Source organism: Oreochromis niloticus, linkage group LG16, assembly GCF_001858045.2.
Source record: "Oreochromis niloticus isolate F11D_XX linkage group LG16, O_niloticus_UMD_NMBU, whole genome shotgun sequence".
Taxonomy (NCBI): domain Eukaryota; kingdom Metazoa; phylum Chordata; class Actinopteri; order Cichliformes; family Cichlidae; genus Oreochromis; species Oreochromis niloticus.
In genome coordinates, this window is record NC_031987.2 from 6,861,070 (window position 1) to 6,881,110 (window position 20,041).

Consider the following 20,041-nt stretch of genomic DNA (forward strand, 5'->3'; position numbering starts at 1 on the left):
TTATATTATAATACAATTTAAAAATTGTGTCGTCCCAGAGAACTTATAAATTCACAAACAAAAAGAAAAAAACAAACAAAACAACAAAACCCAATCAAATTTAAAAATAAAATCTCATTTGCTTTTTACTTACAGTTAAAACCCTGATGTCAAAAAAAATTGAAAATCAGAAAAAAGTTTAGGGATTAATTTAAAAGCAACATAAACTATACAGAATTAAATATGAAACAGTCTCTAAATGCTGTGAACAATAAACACACTGATGAATATCAAGGAATTTGTTCAACTGTGTAGAAATCCTAAAATCTTGATCATTCTCAGGCGACTTCTGAACGGTTTTTATTCTCTGAGAGTCCAAATCTGATGAAGCCGTTATAGTCACATCTAACCTGTGTGTCTGCAGGGTGCTGATGCTGATGTTGTTGTGTATAATACTCATGTGCACTTTTATGGCGTGGATCTGTTAGAGGGGTGATGGTGTTTAGAGGAGAAGATGAAACAGACATCTGAGGGGTGTACCTGCATACGGGCTCCTCCTCCAGGTGGTTTCCCCAGATGTAGATGTGAGTCAGAGTCGAGCTGGATTTCACAGCCCGAGCCAACAACAGCAGACCCTCTGATGTGATGTTGTTTCTGCACACAGACAGCCTGCACAGAGCGCAGGTTGGTGACAGCAGTCAAGATTAAAGGATTAAAGGATAAGCTAAAACTGTTTACTTTACAAAGCTTTCTCTGTTTGCTGCTTGCTCTTCACCTCTTTGGGCCTCTAAAATCTGGATATTTCATATCTCTAGTTTTTTCATAATCTTACGCTCTTCAGAATACTTAATTCTCTGTTTTCCTCAGTCCGAAAAATATATTGAAGCACATAAATTCAAAGATATTTGAACCCTTTGAATCATTACGTTCATGGATCTTTTCTTCTCTTCACATTCAAATTCTTAAAGTTACGCAAAAATCAGGACCGTTTAACTTTGTCCTCGATGTCCTTGTTAGATGTTGAAAAATCTCTAAGTAATAAAAATTGATAGTTTTTCTTCAGAGATCCTAAATCCCTGAAAGTAAAAAAGACCATATATAGTCCTTCTGTGTAAACATTGTCTCAATGTAAAAAACAAACAATCAGGCTTCTGGTTTCTAAAGTCATTAAAATATCATTAAAATAAGCAGAATATGTGATTCTGTCTCTGCTGCAAACCTCCAAATTTATCAAAACTTATCAACCTCTTTTCCAAAAATAACCATAGTAATTATAATAATGTGGCTATATTTTCCTCTCTAGTTATGTAAAAGTTACCAAACTGGATAAAATCTGCTCATTTTTGTTATCAGGGACCTAAAATCCTTATTATAGGAGAAATTATTCCCACTTTCTGGTGCTTCGAGTCTCTAAAGCAGTGGTGGGGAGCTCCACAGACTTGCAGCTACAGCAAGTTTTTATTTTCTGATAAATCACAGAGTGATGGAGCTGTAAAGGCAGGTTTCATCACAGCAGAGGATTTCATTTAATGTGCATTCTTTAGGTTTATATCTGCAACCAGAACTACTCAGACTGCATTGTGAGGCGGCTGTGCACGACCTGCATTTATGTTAAATTAAAGTACCTAATGCGAGCGTGATTTCCCTGTGCGGATATGAATGAAACGCTGTACGTACGGTGTCCAGGACTGATGTCCACCGTGGCCATGGCCTCTTTGGAGCGCAGCAGCTTACAGATGACGGCGGTGGTCATCACACACGCCGAGTGACTCACCTGCACAATTAGAAAGAGAAAGACAGAAGAAGAAATTAAGCTCCCTTTTTCCCCAGAGGAAATCAGAAGTCAGCCAGAGCCGTACGAGTCTGGAATTAGCTGGGAGCGAGAGCTTGAGCCCTGGAGGTCTGACTGAAGGAGAAACCGCATCGGTTTAACAGACAAATTAAGAGTCTGACCTCGACAATCATCTTAACAGTGGGCAGGGTGGTGGAGATGTTCTGAGGGTGAGGCGGTCGCACTGTGATGGGAACGCAGCCGGCGTACAGGCAGCCGTAAAGGGCTGCGATCAGGTCTATACCTGCAGAAGGAGACACACAGGTGTGAACGATGCTTGCAGTGTCCAGGTGCTGTCACCTGAAAAGTACATTTAACATCTGCATTGTCTCTCACCTGGCGGGTACACCAGAGCGACATTATCTCCTTCCTCCAGACCGCCTCTCTCCATCAGCAGAGCTGCCACTCCCTCCGCCGTCTGCAGACAGGTGAGAGAGCTGGACACTGCCCCTGCAGGAGGTGAGAGAGGGAACGGTGTGAGCCATCAAGAAGCCACCTGCCACACTCAAAGGACAAAGACTGCAGTTCATCTAACGGCCAGTTCATCCACAGTTATGGATAATTATTATTCCGTTTTCTACTTGCTTGAATTTTTCTACAATTTTTTAAGGTGCCCAGTTGTGCGTGGGTGTGCTGGTACCAGAGAGCTGAGCAGGGTTTGGAGAGGACGGGGTCCTGTGTGGTCTGAGCTCTCCACTGCAAACCTCGGACAGGAACAGAAACTGCAAGACAGACATAAACACTTCTTTTACACACACTTTGATGGCCTAACCTCTGTGTTTTTACATTAATGTGTTTACGTGTGATGTACATGACTATTGTGCATCTGGCTCAGTGTTTGATATTGTAAAGCAAAGTCAATAACAGCAAAAATTTAATATTTTACTTTTATTTCTGTCGCCCTCCTGCATCAATCCCAGAATCACCCACCCCTTTACCATTTGCTTACTGTAGAGACTCCAAACACCAGGAAGTGGGAGAAATTTCTCTTATAATAAGATACGGTAATCTTTCTGATAATAGGTGTGAGATTGCTTTAAATATGGAAACGGGGGTAGTCACAAGAAGTTTGAGAGGCACAACTCAGACAGAAGAGGAGACAGAGAAAAGCCACGTGGATAGGAGCTACTCTCCCGAGCTAAGGTTAGCCACAGAGGGCACGGATACAGACGAGCCCAGCCTCCTGAACATCCTGAAAGAGCTTTGTGACTTTAGGAAAGACAACAACAAACAATATGCACACATTAGACGAGGGTTAAGAAGAGTTGATGCTAGAATGGAAGAGGCAGAGGGGCGATTCGACGAGACTGAGACGGTGCTACAGTTGTTTATTTTATTCATAAACTTCACTATTTCATTAATTATTTCATGGTTTCTTTGCATCTTCATCTGTAGTACTTCCACATCGGTGTATGCTCCCTGTGTTTGCTTACATTAAAATACCAGTACTAATGACCAGAGCATAGAAATGCAGCTTTTCATATTTAACAATATATTTTGAAAGCACAAGACAAATCACAAACTGCTTTTAATTTAGGTTTTTATTTTCATTTTGTTTTATTTTTCAGTTCTTGATTTGATGGTGATGTGATGCTATATTTTTTAAGATTCAGTTGAATTTAAGATGTTTAATATAGCATCAAATCACAACCGTCTCCTCAAGTTGCTTTATACTGTAAGATAGAGACCCTACAGTAGCAGCAAGAAAACCCCAATTAATGAATAATCCCTTATGAGCAAGCACTTGCGACAGTGGGGAGGAAAAACTACCTGTAACAGGCAGAAACTCCGGAGAACCAGGCTCAGAAGGGACGGCCATCTGCCTCGGCCGTGGGGGTGATGGTAACGATAATACGAAGGACACGGTGAAGAATATTTCTCAGTCTAATTAAAGTCGAATGAATAGTTTTAAAATAAAATAACCTCTGATGTTAATCTGAGGCCAGACTGCTCTGGGCTTGACCAGTTACAGCCGAGGAGGTCGAACTTAAAGTTGAGGTGAAAAGGAACGCGATTTCATTACTACTTCAGCTAGAAAGTTGCTAATTCAATCATGAAACTGATCAATGATCAGCTGATTGGCTTTTCTCTCTGCGCCAGAAAGAGGAAACCAGCGGATGTCGCGCTAAACAACAGCAGCACCTTTAAGCTGATCAGCTGTCGGTAGAATTATTTAATGTTAATTTCTAGTATCAGCTGATGTTTGCTGGAGCCACAGCTGTAAAGCTGCTGGTCATGATATCGGTTTGGATATGTGGTGAGAGGGAAACATGAAGATGAAACCAGGAGATGTCTTACTGAATCACCAGAGCTGAACAGGTGATGGAGAAACAGGTTTACCTTTAGGTGACATGAATGAGTTGAAGGGAAGTTATGAACTGTTTCTGAGAGACAAATAACACCAGGATCCTTTTTTTACGTATAGCTGACGGCTGGTAGCTGTGCAGGGGCGGGTCTAACAAAGTTTGCCAGAGGGCCAGGTAGGGCATTAACATGGAAGGGGGCACAAAGAAATACTTTTCTTTCTTATTCTCATTTAAAATGTCTAGCTTTTAATAAATATTTATCTGAATCTTGCAACCAAAGTTTCATCTGATGTAAAATGTATAGAAATCCATTTTGTATTCAGTAAATATTAAGACTATAGTCTTAGAAGGGATGTGTTAAAATTGACACATGATGTGTTAAATTTTAACACATGTGCTGCATCAGCTCAGGACAACACATGATTGTCAGTTTTTAACACCAATTAAGTGTCTGCTCCTTTAACACATCTTCTGTGTTAAAAATGTAAACACAAGGAGTGTTTATTTGACACAAAGATGTGTTAAATGTGTACATTCAATTTTGAAAAAAAGGAGAAAAAGATGGGTATATATTATACATTATTGAATTCCATTTTTATTTAGCATATTATAAATCATTACAAACTGAATAAACAACAGCTGTCAGAGTATTTTCAATTAAAATGTTTAAAATTCAATTTAGCCAAAGCTATGTCACAATTTTTACTTGACAAATCAAACAAAATTCATATCTGACTAACTTTCGATCTCTCTAGATCATTAAAATGTCAAAAAAATTTAAAAAAGGGCATAATATCATACATATATATATATATATATATATATATATGTTCTGATATAATCATGTCCAGACAATACATGAATTAAATTTTTTAAAGGCAACAATTGTCATCTTCAACAATTGTCACATTCAACAAATGCGCAGTTGCATGCAAACAGAAAAACATACATTTTGGCGAATATAGCATCCAGGTTATACAATTTTGTACCTTGGGTTAAATACAGCTTATTAGCATCAAAGCTTGTCACTATATATAAGGCCGAAATCAAAATTTCACCCAATCAGTTCATATTGTCTGACCTTTCCACTGCATAGGCAGGTCAGAGTCCTGATAAGCAGTGTATTTGACAAAGATGCCAAATGAGGTTTCACCTTGTGAACAGAGACTCTCTACATTTTGGACAGGTAAACATTTTACTTGCATGCTTTAATCTGTGCAATCAGCTCCAGTACTTTGGTTTTTCCTTTGGGTGGACAGCGGCAGGTCATAGACAAACTCAAAGAAGGTGAAGACAAGCGGTGCTGGATAGGACAAGTTACATACCCAATACAGTTGAAAAGCTTATCCCAACACACGTCTGGGCTTCATTCAGAGAAATGGTACTCTGTCATTCTTAGCAACAGTGATGTACTGCCTGGTTGCACTCTTTAGATCACTCTTGTTTCCAGGGCAGCTACTGATTGAGCTCGGATGATACTGGCTTCCCATTTTCGTAAAAAGAGATCGTCTTCCTCCTGTAAGCTTGCCAAACTCCAAGTCCACCTTGTGGAGAGAAAAAACAGTGTTTAAGTTTAAAATAAAGCATTAAATACATGAAATCAAAAGTACATTCTGCCATTTGGTAGCTGTATGGCTAAAATCAAACTTTACAGTATCACATTCTGTACCCACTTCCACATCAAGCTTACCTACACATTGAACATAACAATTACTTGGAGTGGTATCTGAATACAAGTCTATTATTCTTAATTTAGCTATGATTTGGGTCCCATCAGACCCTTAGAAAAATTAGGACTTTTTAGCTGATGTTCTAGCAGCCAATTTCTTATTTTGTCTGTCTGCGGTTTGTCCTGTAGAGCTTTTTGTGTTGAAAATAGTGCTGCTGAAAGCAAGTTCATACAGATTTAGGTGATTTTTTTTGTAGGTTTTTCACTTCCATGAGCAGTACTTCTACATTGTCATTTGATGTCCCTACTATATAGTCATTTGGTGGTACGAGTAAGATTTTGGATCATGTGAAAAGTGATGCTCATTGTAATAAAGCCCAGTGAATAATGATCCAACTCTGAATTATAAAACTTTCAAAATATTCACTAGGAGCTCATAACATAGCTCCAATGTACCACTCCTGTTACATACTTGTATGCAAAACACAACTGAGTGAAGAAGGAGTACATAAACCATTACCAGGAAACAAGCAACTTACAGACTTGGCATGTCCAAAAACCGTGGGTACTCTGAATATTCAGCGGCAGTGGGGAGTCCTTGCTAATGCAGGCTCTGCGACTGGTGTATGTTCCTCCATGCCTGAATGATAGTTGGAGAGAGGTATATGGGTAACAGCTGAGCAATTTTAACTGAGAAAAAAAGCTCTAATAAATAATGAGATACACAGTAAGTGGAAACAGTGCAATTTACAGTATGTAGTGGAATTTACATTATTAAAATGCTAAATTTACTTTAAAAAATTTACTTCTCATCTATAAAAGTGGTTACAAGGACTTTGACAGATTCTAAGTTGTCATATGCGTGCTGAAAAAAAGAAACACATGGCTGAATAAGTAAGATTTGCATGGTCAAGTTGCTGTTGTTTTTTTAAATAACACTGACTATTACTTCCTCAGAAGTTCTGCATAAAACAGAAACTATATCAGAGCATGTTTCCAGCACTAAGCCTTAAAAAGAATGCGCACATACTTTAGTTAATCATACTAGATGCAAAAACTGCTTAACTGCTTAAAAAATAATTATCTCTGTCAATATGAGGTATATTTCATGTTAAAGTTACTCAGTCTTTATTCCCATTATGTGCTAGCAAACGAATGGTCTCGGTGATGACTACATTTGCTATATTCAGAGCTAACAACAATATTGCCATTTTACACAACACTGCTACGGTTAGGTTCTGACTCTGGCGTTGCTCATAGACACCAGAATGCCTGTCGGAGCCGCTAGCTCAACTACAACACTGGTTCTAAGAGCAATTCTGAATACTCTAATACATAAATAAAGTAAATAGATAAATACATGAATAAAGTAATACATAAAAATACTACCAAAACCATTTACTCTAATGAAGTATGGTACTAAAGCCAAGAACTAATACTAAAATTAAGAGTAGGATATGTTAGCAGACTGTTACATTAAGGTTAGCTAGGTATAGTTAAGCAGTAATTAACTTAAACTCAAACTCCTATATAACTCCTATATTTTGTATAAATTCAAAGTTTCACATTCTCCAGAAACCCGACATATTTCAGTACATTAAGATAAACTGGTAAATTATACTTACTGTAAGGTCTGACAACATACTAGGAGACATAACCTCCATCTTTGTCTCCTTTGTCTCAGTGGCGCGAAAGATAGCGCCCCTTCCCGCCGCTGGTATGTCATGTTGCTGGGCGGAATTTGTTTCAATTTTCAGCATGTGTGTTCTTACTCATTTCATTTTCTACTTTTACTTCAATTGTATTGCCCTAGTTCACATGTTACGGTCAAAATTAAGCCTGTTCTGTGTGGATACTCATGCTTATAGTATAGCCATGGCCATTAATTGGTATGCCATACACATTGAGAAATAAAAAATTAATCCTCTTTCAGAATTTAGTACACCATACACACCTTGGTCCACATTACATTATAAAATGTGTTATTTGTTGAAAGTAATGAGGAAATGATTATGTAAAACAAACAATAACTAAACATTTTATTTATTCAGTTAATATAGTTTTAATACATTGTTCATCTACAATTTATTTCACTAAACAAAGGGCTAGCATCAAATTACTGCGCTGCTAATTTTAGGTCCTGTTGTTAGATTCCGAAAATAACACACAAAATGTGTTAAACTGTGCAACACATCAAGTGTGTTAAGCTTTTACACATTTTTTCAATGTTTACACATTTTCTTACACATGTTATGTTAAAATTCACACAAAATGTGTTAATAGTGTAACAACACATTTTTGTGTCATTTTTAACACATCCTTTCTAAGAGTGTATTTGAAAAAAAATCAAGATGACAATTTAGTCATCAGTACTGCCTTTAAAGCAGCAGCTGTCTTTCTCTGCATTACACTAAACTGAATTGTTTCGGGATGCTCAATTTGACATTAACGTTGAAAGAGCAGTTACAGTTCTTAAAGTTACAGAAAGAACACACAGTCGCATGACTACTATTTCTTTCTCGTTTTCAGGCTTGTTTTCAGCCTCTTTCAGGCTCTGAAACACAATGATTTGTTGTTCCACACCGCAGTCAGCTGTGTTGGAACTCTGCATGCAGCACAGACAGGAGGAAAAAAGTCGACCTACAAATGAGAAAAATCGACTTATGCGACTTGGTCTCTTGGATAGTTTGGCTGCTTCCTCTATGAGAGTTACAAAAATTACGTTGTCGATGAGTGGGAGATTTAATTTCATCATTAGCAGCACTGTTTCTGCACTTTGCCACTTTTTACAAAGGGCGTTGCAAATCATCTTTAAGGGCCTGTGAGACTCTTTTAAGAGATTTACATGAACTTCATCCTCCATTTCAGCCAAGATTTTGCTGGTAAGCCTCTTGGAGATGGCTTTAACTTCTTGCAAACTGATGACTTCACCTGATTTTCTAACCAATCGCCTAACCAGGAATGCATACCCATTTCCAAATATAATCTGTTTCTTTCTCTATTTCTTTCTCTTCTATTGGAGTTCCAGTTTCTTTGGTTTCTGTGTTTTCTGATTTTGTATTGAAATGTTTTTCCTGTCAATACAAGCGTTACAAGTATGATTATGACTTTTTTCTTCTGTATTGTCACATTTCCGGGCATTACATTTTCTTTAGGCTCTGAAATAAAAGCTGAATCACTCCTACCTGTGTTTGCTGCTATTGTTTTGAATATGCACTTCTTTGCTCTCTCTTCGTTAGTTTGGCTGCCTCTTCTATCAAAGTTACAACAATTATGTTGTCAATTAGTGGGAGATTTAATTTCATCATTAGCAGCACTATTTCTGCACTTTGCCATTTTTTACAAAGGCCGTTGAAAATCATCTCTGGGAGCCTGTCAGACTCTATTAAGAGATTTACATGAAGTTGATCCTCCATTTCAGCCCAGATTTTGCTGGTAAGCCTCTTGCAGATGGCTTTAACTTCTTCCAAACTGATGACTCCACCTGATTTCTAACCAATCGCTTAACCAGGACTGCCATACACTTTTCCAACCTAAATCTGTCATTTCTGCTGCTTTCTTTCTTGTCTATTGGAATTCCTGGATCACTCCTGCCTGTGTTGGTTTCTGTTGTTTTTGAATATGCGTTTCTTTGATTTCTTATCATTAGTTTGGCTGCCTCTTCTATAAAGGTTACCACAATTGTGTTGTCAATAAGTGGAAGATTTAATTTCATTATTAGCAGCACTGTTTCTGCACTTTTCCACTTTTCACACAGGGCTTTGAAAATCATGTTGTAGAGCTTGTTGAAGTCCACTATGAGAATCTCATCAAATTGATCCTCGACTTCAGCCCAGATTTTATTGGTAAGCCTCTTGTAAATGGCTTCGACTTTTTCCTCACTGATGACTTCGCCTGATTTTTTTACCACTCGCCTAACTTGGTTTTCCATACAGTTTTCCAACCTAACTCTGTATATTTCTCTGTTTTCTTCCTTGTCTATTGGGATTCCCGGACCACTCCTACCTGTTTGATTGGTCATTGTTTTTCAATATGCGTCTCTTTGCTCTGTCTTAGTTAAAGATAGCTTTGAAAATTGTTTAGTGATATAGAGAGAGGGGGTATACTTAAGAACTCTGTCCTTGGCAATGACTTAGTTTCGCTACAATTACTTTGGAAATCCGTTTTCTCTGAGCTTTCAGAAAGGGAAGATCGCGGTCTGTACATTTAACGTACGACAACTAAAATGCAAAATGCAAGATTCAAGTATAAAGCCCGCTGTTTCACCCCTATTTAAGGACTCGAGTGGAGGTCACGTGCTGCAAGATCAAAGCAGAAAGGAACTGAGCTGTGAGCTCAGTTCCTCACGTCATGCCGTGAGCGTTCACCTACATGCACGTGCACACAAGTGAGGATCACCTATAAAAGCAGAGTGAAGCTGACCCCCCACCCACTTGAAACGTAAAGGCGGAGCGGTTAGTGCTACGTTTGTGCAGATTCGTGCAGTTAAAATTAGCGTTTGTGCTGCTACGGTTTTTGAGATATTAAACATTATTTTATAGGTCATTCAAAGGTCACCATCCCCCAGACTGCTCCAAAACAGGCCAAAATGGTCTACTTTTTTAGTGCTACGTTTGTGCTGATTTGTGCAGGTGAAATTAGCGTTTGTGCTGCTATGATGAGATATTCTGTTATGGTGTTACTGCTGAAAAATGTCTTGTTCAATAAAGTTCTGTTAAAAAAAACCTCTTGTTGTATTTAATCAGCTAAATTTGTAATGAGTGTATTTAACTTCAATTTCTTTACTTCAATCACTTTTTGTTCATAAAACTACGATGCAAATGCTTGAGTATTTTTCTTAAGGTGGATTAAAAAAACTTTATTGAAAACTACATTTGAACATTTTACACTCCCATGAACACTTTTTGAGAGACAAACAAGCTAGCAGTCTTTTGCATCAAATACACATTTTCTGGCAGAAAAAACTATTATTTGGCTTTACTGTGTCTGAAGGATTCTTAGAACAGCGTGTTACATCTGGTTTCTGAACAAGGTAAGCTTACATTTAAAATACTGAGGTTTTAGTTACTGAGTTAATACATGATATAGCTAACTGTCTGGATCAAAGGGGTTTTTTGGGGGGGGGGTGTTAAACATTTTCAAAACTGTCCAAGAAAAAAGTTTCTAAAGCACTTTAAAAACATGTATCACACTGGATTAAAGTGCTGTACAGTACATGTTAATGGGTTAAACACTCAGACTCAATTTAATAAACTGACAAAAGCTCCATCTTAAAAACAATAATTCAACAAAATATGTAAGTGTAGATTGGTGGAGAACTTGGGGGAGGGGTTGCTCCTGGCTGAATATATAGGTCAGAAATCACATTTTGCTCCATCATAATCATTGTGTGTTTTTTTTATTTAGATGCCTCGAAAGCCATCTGTAGACAAGGTTTCCATTTTTGCAATTCTTTGCAATTCAAAAGAGGCCATAGTCCAAAATGGCAAAATAGCCACTCCAGCTGCATCAGTCTGGAAAGAGCTGAGTCAGCAGCTAGAAGACAAGATGTCAGCAAAGGCCCTGTACACTTTTGTGAAGCTAAATAGACACAACATCTGGTCAGCTTTGGAAATCAGTGATCAGGAAAGTAATAGTGAAGGAGAGTTAGATTCACATTGCATTTCTCCTGGACAAGAAAACTGTCAAGCTTTTGAACTAGAAGTCCCTTTTGAGGACTGGGTTAAATTTATTCCTGAAACAGTTGAATACAATGACAAGTTTTCTCCTGCCCAAAAAAGGGAATACACAATTTTGAAACCTGGCACTTGGACTCATATCATCAACGATCTTATATGGAAGAAGATCAAAAATACATGTACACTTGTGTTCCGAAGAGCAAAGGTCCATCCAACTGTCAACAATAATTATCTGGACATCAGAGGCGACTGTAAGGAGTGTCATGGCCAGTTAGAAATGTCATGTGACAGACAGCCAGCAATTAATAGTCCAATGGTGCTTCAGTGTTTCATGAGAAATACAGATCTCTCCCTGCACACTGGCCACTCCAAGCGGTTCATGTCTGGAAACCTGCGTGAACAGATCTCTAAAGAGCTGTGTGAGGGCAGAATGGAACCGGCTGTATGGAGGTCAGCGAAGGCAGCAGATCTGATGGATGTTGGAGATCCTGAGCCAAGCCACCTTCCAAATTTGGCCACTCTGCGAAAAGCCAAACAAGAGAGAAAAGACTTGGAATTAGGAGATAAGGACCCCATTGCATCTCTGCAATTGTTAAAATATAGCGTTCCTCACAGTGGTAGCATCCGAGATATTGGACTGGACAGGTTTTTCTGTCACTACTGGAGTCAAACACAGATGCATGTTTATAAGACATTGTCAAAAAAATCTCCCCCAACTGTGTGTTTTGATGCAACCGGTTCAGTTGTGAAAAAACTGCTGAGACCAAATGGCAAATCTGGGCATATCTTCCTTTATCAAGGTATTCTGAAACAAAACAATTGCCCCAGTGTCCCAGTGGTGCAAATGCTGTCAGAGAAACACGATGTTAATGCCATCGCAAACTGGTTGACAGAATGAATTCGTGCAGGTGCACCTGTGCCAAAGGAAGCTGTGAGTGACTTTTCTCTGGCAATTCTGGGAGCTCTGGTCAAGGCTTTCACTCCTCATCCTGATCTGAAGTCCTACCTTAATGAATGCTTTCATGTCCTTCTTGGAACCCAGTCTGCCAAACTCCCCCCATGTTTTATCAGGGTTGATGTTGCGCACTGCATCAAGATGATATGCCAGTGGGACTGCCTGAAGAAGAAAACACATCGTGTTAAAGATTTCTTTGTCAGGTCATTAGGAAAACTTCTTCAGTCTCAATGTTTGGACCATGCAAAACAGCTCCTACGTGCTATCACTGTTGTGGCCCTCAGTGAGGCAGAAGGTGATGACAGTTCTGGAGCCCCTCTTCCCTCAGAAAGGTGCAAGAAATACCTGAAAGCCCAAATTGCTCAAGACTCCATCATCATTCCAGATGAACAGACGGAGGAAAGTGAGAGAGTGGATTCAGTGGATGAGATCCAGACAGACCTGCGACACTGGGTAACAGAAATATGTGAGGAGAGCAGGTCACTTGCTGCAGCAAACGGGGATAGAGATAATATTCACTTTCTCCCTGAGATTATTCCTCATACAGTGGGGCAAAAAAGTATTTAGTCAGCCACCGATTGTGCAAGTGCCCCCACCTAAAATGATGACAGAGGCCAGTAATTTGCACCAGAGGTACACGTCAACTGTGAGAGACAGAATGTGAAAAAAAAAATAAAAAAATCCATGAATACACATGGTAGGATTTGTAAAGAATTTATTCGTAAATCAGGGTGGCAAATAAGTATTTGGTCACCTCAAACATGGAAAATCCCTGGCTCCCACAGACCTGTAACGTCTTCTGTAAGACGCTTTTCTGTCCCCCACTCATTACCTGTATGAATGGCACCTGTTCAAACTCATCATCTGCATAAAAGACACCTGTCCACAGCCTCAAACAGTCAGACTCCAAACTCCGCCATGGCCAAGACCAAAGAGCTCTCGAAGGACACCAGGAAAAGTATTGTAGACCTGCACCAGGCTGGGAAGAGTGAATCTACAATAGGCAAGCAGCTTGGTGTGAAAAAAATCAACTGTGGGAGCAATCATCAGGAAATGGAAGACATACAAGACCACTGATAATCTCCCATGATCTGGGGCTCCACGCAAGATCTCATCCCGTGGAGTCAAAATGATCATGAGAACGGTGAGCAAAGATCCCAGAACCACACGGGGGGACCTGGTGAATGACCTGCAGAGAGCTGGGACCAAAGTAACAAAGGTCACCATCAGTAACACACTAAAACGGCAGGGAATCAGATCCCGCAGTGCCAGACGTGTTCCGCTGCTGAAGCCAGTGCATGTCCAGGCCCGTCTGAAGTTTGCCAGAGAGCACATGGATGATACAGCAGAGGATTGGGAGAATGTCATGTGGTCAGATGAAACCAAAGTAGAACTTTTTGGTATAAACTCAACTTGTCGTGTTTGGAGGACGAAGAATACTGAGTTGCATCCCAAGAACACCATACCTACTGTGAAGCATGGGGGTGGAAACATGCTATGGGGCTGTTTTTCTGCCAAGGGGACAGGACGACTGATCCGTGTTAAGGACAGAATGAATGGGGCCATGTATCGTGAGATTTTGAGCCAAAACCTCCTTCCATCAGTGAGAACTTTGAAGATGAAACGCGGCTGGGTCTTCCAACATGACAATGATCCAAAACACACCGCCCGGGCAACAAAGGAGTGGCTCCGTAAGAAGCATTTGAAAGTCCTGGAGTGGCCTAGCCAGTCTCCAGACCTCAACCCCATAGAAAATCTGTTGCGGGAGTTGAAAGTCCGTGTTGCTCGGCGACAGCCCCAAAACATCACTGCTCTGGAGAAGATCTGCATGGAGGAATGGGCCAAAATACCAGCTACTGTGTGTGCAAACCTGGTAAAGACCTATAGTAAACGTTTGGCCTCTGTTATTGCCAACAAAGGTTATGTTACAAAGTATTGAGTTGTATTTTTGTTATTGACCAAATACTTATTTGCCACCCTGATTTACGAATAAATTCTTTACAAATCCTACCATGTGTATTCATGGATTTTTTTTTCACATTCTGTCTCTCACAGTTGACGTGTACCTCTGGTGCAAATTACTGGCCTCTGTCATCATTTTAGGTGGGGGCACTTGCACAATCGGTGGCTGACTAAATACTTTTTTGCCCCACTGTATAATAAGACTGGCAAGTTACTTGCCACTCTGGACAGGAATAATGGTCCCTCTCTTCCAAAGCACCAGCATCACAGCAAGTTCAGCCACTGTTGAAGCTGAGTTCAAAAACATAAAACACGGACTTTTCAAACATGAAAACTTGCCTGTTCGAGTCGATCGCTTCATTGCTCGTCATCTTTCCTTCATCGAGGGAAATATGCGGATTTGTTCTGTGAAAGAAAAGGTCAAAGATGAGGCAACAGTGGGATCACTGAAAGTCACAGATGCCAATTCTGGATCCATGACGACTCACAGTGCAGAAGACAAAATAAAAATGGATGCTCACCCGTTTGTGGGATCTGATGCTGCCACAAACATTCTTCCGGCTGATGGGGATCCAGTTGAGAACGGGAGGGGCCTAGCTGTTCCACCCAAAAAAAGGAAGAGAACTTCCTACCTCTCTTCATGTACCGAATGGCTCCATGCAGATGAAACTTTTGGGGCCAAAAGAGTGAAGGTGGGATTATTAAAAAATGGAAACCTCCATCAGCCTATTAGACTAGGGGAATCGACAATCTCTGTGCTCAATACCTGTGCTTTTGATGCATTTTTTCAGTGCTTATGTTGTGCCTTCTGTGACAGCTCAACATTTCAAAATGCTGTTCTGAAAGACAGTGAAAACCCAGTCCTGCAGCTGGTGAAAGCCATTGCCACAGATGGTGTGACCCAACAAACCTACAGGAGGAGAGCAGAGCTGCTTAGTGTAATGTTTGAATCTGTCTCGTTGAGGTCTGGTGCGATCCAAATTGATGCTCAGTGCAATGTCTCCGCTGTAATTGCTAAGACAATGAGGAACATCTCAAGTGTTTATTTTACCAAACACTGCTCTTCACAGCACTGCTACCTCAGCAAAGGGATGACAAGGGAAGTGCCATTTGTTTCTCCTGCCATCTCTGTCCTCAAAGAGTCTGGTATGGCTCATCTTGGCACTGCTGTGGAAGCAGGACTTGGCCTACCTGAGTCTACCTGCCTCAGGCCACTCTCCAATCCATCTCTGTGTCCATCAGAATTCAAAACAGAAGACAGCACCACAGGAAATGAGCTCTGTGCAGGGACAGTTACTCACAGCTACAACATTGGAGATATTGTGTGGATTGATACTGAACTTGCAAACCAAACAGAATTTCCACTGAACGAATTTCCCTCCAACCTGGTTCTCCAAGGAAAGTCGTTCACTTTGAGGGCATTAATTGCTTTCCACGGAAAGATGACCACTGATGGTTTGGGCCATTACACTGCATACTGCAGGAGAGCTCCGTGTGTGTGGGAGTGCTATGATGACCTGGGAAATGGAGTGACAGGAGCATCTGAAAAGAAAAAAATACAACCCCATGCTGCGTTATACACGGTATAATGAGTGCTGCCTGCATGTTTCTGTTTTATTTGGTTCATTACAGTTACATGTGTTCGAATGACTAGTGTGTGTTATCAGTAAGTTCAGTTTTGCACATAAAGTTAAAGTTCTAAATTAAAAATCGTTTAACACTCTTTTCTTTGTCAGTCTGATGCATATTTGCTTTTACACACCCATTCACCTGCACCCGTAGCCTTGAAAGTAACCGTTCCATTTTTCTGTCAATAATTTTTCTGTATTTGTTGTGTCTTGACCTGGTGGCTTAAGTCAGGGGTCAGCATCCTTTTCAGTTCAAAGGGCCCCTTTTCCCCTGCTGCTACAAAACCTGTCTAGAGCCTAAAAAAGAAAGCTTATAAATATCTAGAAAATGAGTTGTTGTATCGTGTAAGCTATGGAAATGTAAATAAAAATGTTAATTTTTAGATTTGATAAGAAAATGAATCATCAAAGCTTTATAACGGAAAAAAGTATTTGTTAAAATGAAGCCAGCTACATGAGTCCTTTCCATGATAATTGAAAATTAGGAAAGATGGGCAACCAACTTGAAAATTACAGTAAACAGATTTGAAGCTAAGAAACATTAAACCACTTTTAAGACCCTTGTACATTCAGTGAATAGTCAATGCAGATATTTCATTAAAACAGAACCCTTTCTTGTTGTCTTTATAATAAAACATAACTTACTTGGTCACAGTGGAGGGGCCGGAGAGCCACATGTGGCTTTAGAGCCGCAGGTTGAACATCCCTGGCCTAGGTGCTGTGGAATATTCAGTTTTCTACACGTAGGAAACAACCTATCAAAGCAAACACTTCATTTTTTCTGAGAGAGCTACATTAATAATAATGAACATATATAATTCAAAACAAAATCATAGAGGCCAACTGGATATGTAAAAATAATAATAATTTAGGTATACGTGAATCACTTCAAATGAAACTCAGTTTTGCCACAGAAAACTTTAGCCTACCTTGTGTACGTTTCTGCACTGGTAACAAAAGAAATATCGACCTTTCCGCTGAATAAATTGTGTTACTAAAGTGTAAACTAATTAAAGTTAATATGCAGCAAGCCTAGAAAAAGTGAACAGTCTTCTATAAAAGTGCAAAATTCCACAGCTGCTGAAACTCACTGCCACAGACACTGGTGTTATACAGCGTAGGCCGTAATAATTAAAATCATTATATCTCGGAAACCGTAGCAGCACAAACGCTAATTTTACCTGCACAAATCAGCACAAACGTAGCACTAAAAAAGTAGACCATTTTGGTTTGTTTTGGAGCAGTCTGGGGGGATGGTGACGTCATCAGCAAAAAATATAACTTTTAATATCTCGGAAACCGTAGCAGCACAAACGCTAATTTTACCTGCACAAATCAGCACAAACGTAGCACTAACCGCTCCGCCTATTTGCCTTTACGTTTCAAGTGGGTGGGGGGTCAGCTTCACTCTGCTAGAAGTAGCTGACTACATAAGTAATCTGGACGCTACAGCTTTAAGCAACTACGCGCGCTCCCGCGGACGGTAATCACAATCACTTTCTAGCACAACACCTGGGGTCCGTTCTTCGTACCTCGCTTACTGCATCCAAGATCAAATCATCGCGCTAACTTTGAGCTCGCTAATCCGGTTCTCCGAACACACCTGTTGTTGACGATTAGTATAGCTGGATGAAGTAATCTGAGATCACTGGGTGGTTTAAAAGGGGCTACGCATCGATAGTAGAAACATTGATCGGCAACCCTGTGATTGGTCGGCGAAGATGTCGAAGGAGCGCGCTCAGTATTTTACGGCAGCAGAGCAAGAACTCTTGATTGAGGGATTTCAGGAGTTTCAGAGTTTAATTAAAACGCAAGGGAACACTGCAAAGGCTGCAAAAGCAAGGAGAGAGGGCTGGCAGAAAGTTGCTGACAAATTAAACTCGTAAGTAATTTATTATATTATATTACATTATATCCTCTTTCACATTAGAGCCACAACAGGACCCACTAGAACATGGGAACAAGTAAAAGTGAAATATAAGAATATTCTACAGAATGGTAATATTTATCACTTATATTGCTTTTAGTCTCCTGAAAAGAGACCCTGAAATAATCTGTTTGTTTGTTTATAACAGCAACCAAGAAAAGGGCAGAGCAAATAAAGACAGGTGGTGGTCCTGCACCCCCTCGTCACACCCCGGCAGAGGAGCTGGCCCTAGGGTTGAATGCCACCAGACCCATTGTTGAGGGCATCCCTGGGGGCAGCTCTTCCTTAGACCAGCAGCCGAGGTGCAGTAGCAGCACCTTCATAACTGGTGCTATTTGTACAGTGTAAAATATTTGGTTGTTGCCTTAATTAAAATGCTTTTTGTACTGTGACATTTATTGACATTGTGGGTTTTTTTGTGTGTAGTTTTACGTAACACTCCATCACTTCTACCTGTTCCCATGCAAGGGGTGACTGAAGCATGCACAGTAAGTTGATGTATATATATATATATCCCGTCTATCCCGCAATATACGCTGAATTCTGAAAACTCTCCTTATCAATCTTGCACCTTCCGCAATGGGTTGCTCGCGTACAAACGGACAGGACATGGCTGCGACAGACTTCCCAAATCCACCTTCGCTCTATAGCCGTGGTCTCTCATCTTGATTGCACGTAGTAATTTACTATTAGGTACTACCCTGAAATATGAATTACAACTGACATAATCTACTACATGACATGGAATGATTAATAGTACATTTCCCTTTTTTTCGGAAATGACCTGTATGTATCTGTATGAAATCAATAAAAGAATCAAATGCTGCATTATCTTTAGTTACATTGATAATATTTATTTATGGTAAAACAGTGGCGAAATATCGCTGTTGCTTTCGTATAAATGCAGCGGACATACCTGAGTGGCCGCGATCTAATCTTGTTTACATAAAGTAAGCCTGCTGCCGAGCAGGTTTACGCTTACGGATCTGTTGCTATGACAGCAAGTCCCGGATGAGCTTCGGAGAACCGAATGATCCAAGATCACGCGAAATCGTCAACAATCAAATCCGGCTAACTTACTTAGCGAGGTACGAAGAACGGACCCCTGGAGCTAAGGGGGCAAAACAATCGCATGAGTGCTGCTGTTTGACTGAGGAAGAATAAAGTAGTCGTGGAAAGCCAATCACATGACCACTTCAAGACAAAGCAACAAGGTGATATATACCAGTTTATAAATTGTGTTGATAGGCCAAGTAAAACCAGAGTCATGATAAACAATATATACGCGGCGTTTTTTTTCCTCAATAGTTTCGTCACGTTTACTGTCTAAGGACAGCGCTAGCAAGCACTCTCTGCTTATGAGCAAAACAAAAAACAAAAAACGTGAAGTTTTAGGAGTGACGGAGAGAGAGATAGAGAGAGCAGAAAAAGAGAGAGAGCGAGTTTTGAGATGTGACAGATTTGTGACGTTTAGGGTATTTGGAGTGTGTAGTTAATGTGTTGTCTTGTGTAGTTAGTGTAGTGTTGTGGATAGTTTTGTGTTGTGTGTCAGAACAATGAGGCGACTGCTGTCTCCAGGTAGAAAAAGGAGGGATACACCTGCTGCTGTCAGACCTGCAGGTATCAGGCTGTGATGTTCTCCTTTATGGTGGACAGAAATTATTTTTTTGGAGTGGCACAAATAATTTGTGCGGCATCTTATTTAATGCAGAACAGCTGATTGTTTTGTAAATACTTTGAAATGGTTATTTAACAAAATCAAGGTAAAAGGTAAATGGATGCAAATAACTTTGTTGTTTGCAAAACGTGCGCATAGGATTTTAAAATTGACAATTTATATTTGCATTTAAAGTTATGAAATATATTCATTAAACATGTTTGTGGTTGTTACAGTAAAAAAACATAGCTTTTTCTACTCTGATTTTATGTTTTTTGTCTGATTTTAGATCAAATGTGTTAATACAGTATGTCAAAATGAAAACATAACTGTAAATTCAGACACGTGAGGTTGTGCTGAAAAGGATGAAACCAAACAAGGCAAAGTAAATAGTTTTTAAAGGTAAAATGTGGAGGGAAAATCAAAAGTAGTTAAAAATGGCCAATTAT

General features: G+C 39.8%; 2 long non-coding RNA genes across 16 annotated transcripts; both read right to left on the reverse strand.

The window, feature by feature from the left end:
* Window positions 1–11,177: 11,177 nt before the first annotated feature.
* Window positions 11,178–12,867, reverse strand: LOC109197694 (uncharacterized). Of its 2 annotated transcripts, none has more exons than XR_003216762.1 (3): window positions 12,678–12,867; window positions 12,470–12,580; window positions 11,178–11,983 (listed from the first exon to the last, which is right to left on the reverse strand). It is a non-coding gene; the product is annotated as an uncharacterized LOC109197694 (long non-coding RNA). The 2 variants fall into 2 exon arrangements; XR_002058815.2 differs by having other exon boundaries at window positions 12,378–12,580.
* A 1,846-nt stretch (window positions 12,868–14,713) lies between these two features.
* Window positions 14,714–17,589, reverse strand: LOC102079301 (uncharacterized). 14 transcript variants are annotated; one of them, XR_002058823.2, is made up of 7 exons: window positions 17,335–17,520; window positions 16,654–16,763; window positions 15,722–16,305; window positions 15,460–15,609; window positions 15,147–15,290; window positions 14,902–15,049; window positions 14,714–14,785 (listed from the first exon to the last, which is right to left on the reverse strand). It is a non-coding gene; the product is annotated as an uncharacterized LOC102079301 (long non-coding RNA). The 14 variants fall into 14 exon arrangements; XR_003216761.1 differs by having other exon boundaries at window positions 15,722–15,922; window positions 16,654–16,745; window positions 16,938–17,516; XR_003216760.1 differs by lacking the exon at window positions 17,335–17,520 and adding an exon at window positions 17,541–17,589 and having other exon boundaries at window positions 15,722–16,763.
* Between the last annotated feature and the right edge of the window lie 2,452 nt (window positions 17,590–20,041).